Raw genomic sequence first — 6000 nt, 5'->3', positions numbered from 1 at the left:
CCTCTTGTGGAAAGGATTCTATTTTGAGTCAAAGGCACTTAAAACATTTTGCCAGATCCGACTCCGTGCTTAATCAATGAATATGAGAACCACATTTTGTGATGAAAGAAATATCACAGTTGGAAATCCAGAGGATTTCACAGGCTCTTAGAACCATAAGCCCCCATGAAAAGAGTGTGTTTCCTTCTAATGGCCATTTCGGTTACCGTCTGACAATCTCCAGTTGAAATGTATGAAGTGTAGACAGAGCAGACCTGGGTTCAAATAGTATTTGAAATCTTTACACATTCGATTGAGCCTGCCTGGGGTGCAAGATGAGCAGTGTTTGCACTTTTGGAACTTCTCCACTTTTCCAGCTGAGTCAAGCACAGTTAAATTATTTGAAAGTAAAATCAAATCCTATTTGAACCCAGGTCTGGTGCATAGGTTAACATTAGACAGATGTGGCCATTTGTTTTTTCTCTCCATTGCCAAATGTGGCTTCTCAGTTCTACAGTCACAGCTGGGTTTTTTTTGTTATTTTTTAACTTGATCCCCCATATTGAAACCTCAAGCGTATAATACCATTCATTGAGAGAGTGTAAGGTTAGATACTTCATGGCGAAGCATTATGCTCGGATAGAGGGCGAGCAGAAACGGTTCTCTGCTTGGCTCTAGCATGCCTTGATCAGTGGTGGGCGGTGGACATGCAGCACCCAGTCAAGGGTTTGGGCAGGGCTAAGAGCCAGAGACCCAGAACGTGTCTAGGCTAAATGTGAGCGGATTAATGCTCACCACACATTCGACCTCTTTAGGAAGTACAAGCCGACTTTTCAACGTAAAAGGGCGCCAATAAGTCTCTGTAGTAAAATGCAGGGTCACATGCTGTCTGAAACAGCCCAATAGTCAGGCAGCCGTGATTATTTCGGGCCAAGGGAGGACAGGGGGCACAAAGCTGAGGGGAGAGGCAGGGGGCCTGAGGCTGGATGATGGAGGATTGGCAGCCGTGATTATTTCGGGCCAAGGGAGGACAGGGGGCACAAAGCTGAGGGGAGAGGCAGGGGGCCTGAGGCTGGATGATGGAGGATTGGCAGCCGTGATTATTTCGGGCCAAGGGAGGACAGGGGGTGCAAAGCTGAGGGGAGAGGCAGGGGGCCTGAGGCTGGGTGATGGAGGATTGGCAACCGTGATTCCTTTGGGCCAAGGGAGGACAGGGGGCATAAAGCTGAGGGGAGAGGCAGGGGGCCTGAGGCTGGATGATGGAGGATTGGCAGCCGTGATTATTTCGGGCCAAGGGAGGACAGGGGGTGCAAAGGGGCTAGGTGATGATGAAGAATAGGATGGGCCCAAGGAGCAGGTGGGTACTTTTGACTGTCCTTCCCCTTATCTTTTAAGCCTCCGAATATCTACACTGGCAGCTGTGTGCGTGTCCTCCCCAGTGAGGACATTATGGGATGCAGGTATCTTTTCAGTTTTCCACTGAGATCTAATGGTGACTGACTAGCATATCTGTATCTTCACTCTGGCTGAGGCTCTGTTCCAACCTCCATCCTAGCACACGACTTAGAATGAAGCTATGTATTGGCCATGTATTATAACTGCTGTTCTAGGGTAGATATTGGACAATGCAACCTCCAAAAGGATCCAGTTTAAATGGCTGATCTACATAGCCTGTTTGTGGTACTTCAAAGTCAATCCCTGCTGAGAATGCATTTTCCAACACAAGGGACGCTCGTTATATTCCTTAATTAGCCTCTGAATCACATTGTGCAGCTGCCTGGTAACTTAGGCTTGTCTAATAGGAATTTACACATGGCAAAGAGAGCTCCATCCCAGAAAAAAACTTATTTGAACTGTTGTTAAAATGTTCAGGAAATGCATTGCGACAGTCCCCATCTCCATGTGTAATTTACCAACAGGGACGATAAAATGAATCAGGATTCATTTGGGTTTTAGAGCTCTCCTCTTAGCTGCTGCACTGTAAATAAGGAGGACCTGGATCGTATTCATTGGGGCACAACGGAATACGAAAACTTCTTATTGGACAAGTTCAGGCAAATCTAGTTGTCTGTCTCCTCCCTGTTTTAGTCCATTTTCTTCCATTCGGAGCCTGATGAATATTACCCATAGTTCAGCCACTGTACAGTGGTAGAGCAGAGTGTGCTGAAAAACTAATTGGTCAATCCATAGTATTTATTACAGTCCAAAGAGTCACACTCTTTAATTTGATGGATCCCATACTTTTTCTTCTAACAATGTATCATCTGAAACTTGCAGGAATATAAACTTTTGTTGTATTGGAATATACTCAGCAAAATATTCTATTATACAATTACTAAAACATTGGAACCGTTGAGTGTGTGCCTGCATTGCATATCAATTCATTTCCCCCCCACCAATCATGAACGGCATACTTAATGCTTTCAATCTTCTTTCTCTCCCTTTCTTTTGTGCAAATGAATTGATGATGTAATTACAGGACAAGCCAGATCACCATCCTTAACAGATGGCAGAGAAACAGAGCTGGATCGTTGCAATCTAGAAGGGGATCAATATTCAGAAGCCCATGGTAACACTGAGTATGACACCGGCTGTATTAACATGGAAATATCATGCAATATCATGCATTATATCCAGTAACTAGGCTTTCATTCTTTGCTGGTTTCATTGGTGAGGAGAACTCGAATTACTGTCCCACCACATGTAGGTTACTCAACAACAACATAACAAAGACATGCCCATAAGAATCGAGGGCTGCTATCAATTGAACCTTCCCCTCTCCCCTTTCCTCCTCATCTCTCCTTTACTGGATTCCCCCTCTTCTCTCAGGGCTAGTCAGTCGTTTCACACTCTGCCTCCAGCATGTAACTCTAGCTAGCCTGTTTAAATTATATCTGCTCATAGGGGCCAAGAATTAGCATTTACATTTTATTGGAAGCACTGAGATTTAGAGCGAGGGGTATATCAGCTCTGAGCAGACAGAATTAGTTAACAATGCATTACCTTCCTTTTATGGCAGCTATAACTCTCTGCCCTGGTCAGTAGAAGAGATGAAGGGGAGGAAGGAGGAAAAGAAGGATGGAGGAGGGAAGGGAAGGGAGTCGGTGGAGTGGGTTAGTCCCAATCCCGCCAGGGGAGGGGGACACAACGGGAGTGTCCTAAATGGAACACTATTCTCTATACAGTGCACTACGCTACACACTGAGAATGGAGAAGCTCTCTCTGTTGCCTTCTTACTGCACATTAACCATGATAGTGAGTCAAATTAGCACATCACTCTGCAATCACCTTCATACGGATCAGTGATACTGCACTGTGCTGTGAGAAGCTGATGCCAGAGAATGGGTTCAAATACTATTCAAAATCTTTCAAATACTAAGTGCTTGCTCTAGCCTGCCTGGAGTGCCAGATGGGTGGGGTTTGCCATTTTGGAACTATTTATTTGGTCCATTAAGCCCGGAAAGATCAATCAAACACAGATAAGGTATTTGAAATGATTTCAAATAGTAATTGAACCCAGGTCTGGTTCTGTGCTGTGAGAGGCTGAAGCAGAAGCCGTCACTCACCCACAGAACAATAGCTGGAGGACAGCTATGCAGACCTGATCAGAACACCAGAAGGACCACATGACATGGCATTGGTCTCAGAGATTTTCCGACACACAGCCGCTATTGAAACACAGTATCATTATAACTCAACATTTAACAGCAAAATACAATAATAGATGGTGTATAAATTCAGTTGCCATGTGTGTGTTGTTGTTGAACAGGCCATGTAATATTGATCAAGCCCACTGCAGCCATCCTTCCCTTCCCAACTAACAACCCCAGCTGCACTGAAGCCCCCTCAACACTCATTTGTGATGATGTGCAGCAAGACAACCAACCGCTTCCTCAGGCAATGCCCTCTGGAACTAATTTACACTGAAAGTTACACAAACACACAATATACGGCACGGGCTGTGCTTGGGGAGGCTGGCGCCCACGCTTTTAATGACAGAAAGCAACCCACACACGCTTAATAGTACATGTGCTCAGCCAATTTGTCATGTCTGCTCACACTCCATGACATCACTGCAACAATACTCACCCGAAATCCATGTATTGTATTTTAACAGTACACAACAGATACACACAATACCGGGGTGTAATTTTAGTGCCTGATTTAGCTAGACAGCAAATTCTCATCCGTAGTCCCTGGCTGGTTTGATTCAACCCTCTCTGAAAGACTGCTCATATTTTTCCAGGGATGCCTCAGTCTTATTCACCACACATATCATGGACAGAGAAAGCTGCCCTGGTCCTGACTAAGGATGCGTTATGATTCTGTACCCTTCTCCAAAAGTGTGTACTTCCTTCACTCCCCCTCATGCATTGAAATGCATTGGATTGGCGCAAGCACGGTTGGAGGGAGTTTCCACTTTATTCCTTACACCAGTCAGTCCATTCCTTTTAAATCCATAAAGGCAGTGAGCAGACAACCCCCTTCTGTTCACTCCCTCTGCTGGACTTAATGGTCCCACAGGCTGGATCATTTACTGGTGACCTTCACATTCCATTTGGAGTGGAAGAACTTTTTCTTTTCTTTTTTTGAAAATTCTACCCTCCCTAAATGTAGCTATGCAGAGAGAGAGAGAGAGAGAGATCCGATTGCACCAACGGGCATGGGCGGATTTGCCGTCTGGCAATTACTAGAACGATGATCTTTTATTAGGGTGGGAAGGTCCAAAAATGGACGTGGCCAGCGGCCCATGAGCCTGTTTTTTTCTGACCTTTGCGCTATTTCTCTGTTGTCATAATGATTCTATATTGAGCATTTGGCAGACCATCAAGCGCACCAAAGAGAGTGAGACCTGCTCTGACTCTCAGTAAAAATAGAAAAACGAAAGGATGGTGCAGGAAAAAGTTAAACCAAAAAAGGGCTTGAGGCTGACGCGGCTAAACGTGTGAAATTAACCAACTTATTTTCTAAAAGTTCTGGTTCTGCTGGTCAGAGTGCTGTGAGATCATGACAGATCACATGCTGTGGTGCAGTCGAGGTAGGAAGAAAACAGAACGACACACTCACTCAGAAATGAATCTGCATTCATAAACTAGTCCAGGCATCATTCTTCTACAAACACAGGTTTTATATTGAATTAAAAAAACAGAAAGGGAGAGACTAACAGTTCCTTAATGTATCTATTGGCTACAGCCAAAACATTAAGGAACTGGCAGTCTCCCTCTCTCCTTCTACTGAATTATATTTAGCCTAATATTTAAACACTTATCTAAAGTGGACAGGGGGGGGGGGGGCACTTGAAATATGTAGTTAGGCGTTCAGTGATTTTCTTCTTTGTCTAATATACAGTATGTGTTTAAAATAAAGTGTTACCCATCCAGGTAGTAAATGAATAAAGGTCCGTAATAAACCATTTATAAAGACATTCATAAATTGTGTGTTCACCATTTATTAATAATTACTCACACATTTAACCATTTGCTGATCATTAGTAAAGTCTTTTTGCAGTCCCCAATCTAAAGTGAGTGCTATTTATACTTTGAGTGACCAGTGTAATTTCTCACAAAAAGATGGACACGCCCTTGGTAGACATTCCTGCAGTACCTGGTAAAAGAACAAGCACACAACACATGACGTTAAAGAAACTATATAGTGTGAATAACTAGCTTACTAACATTTACAAAATGTGGGAGTAATTATTATTAAATGAACGTTTTGTAAATGTGTGCGTCTCTCTCCCCACATCCATTACACGACCGCTGCAGCAGCGATGCCTGTGCTGCTCGGCATCACTGGGACCAGAAGACCACACTGCCTGTGCTGGGCATAGCAACATCCTAGTACCTACACATGTAATAGTAACTAACACTTAGGATGGCAGAGGACATATGACAGCCAGGAACTTATATTTACAATAAGCAGTTAGGCTTTAAAGGCATGGTCATCTATTAGGCCTTTATTCAGTAATCATCTAAAAAGTGTTTATTCATTCACAACTTGGATGTTGCTTGGCCCAGCACA

Source organism: Salmo salar, chromosome 13 (genome assembly GCF_965601325.2).
Source record: "Salmo salar chromosome 13, fSalSal1, whole genome shotgun sequence".
NCBI lineage: Eukaryota > Metazoa > Chordata > Actinopteri > Salmoniformes > Salmonidae > Salmo > Salmo salar.
This window is presented reverse-complemented; position numbering follows the sequence as displayed.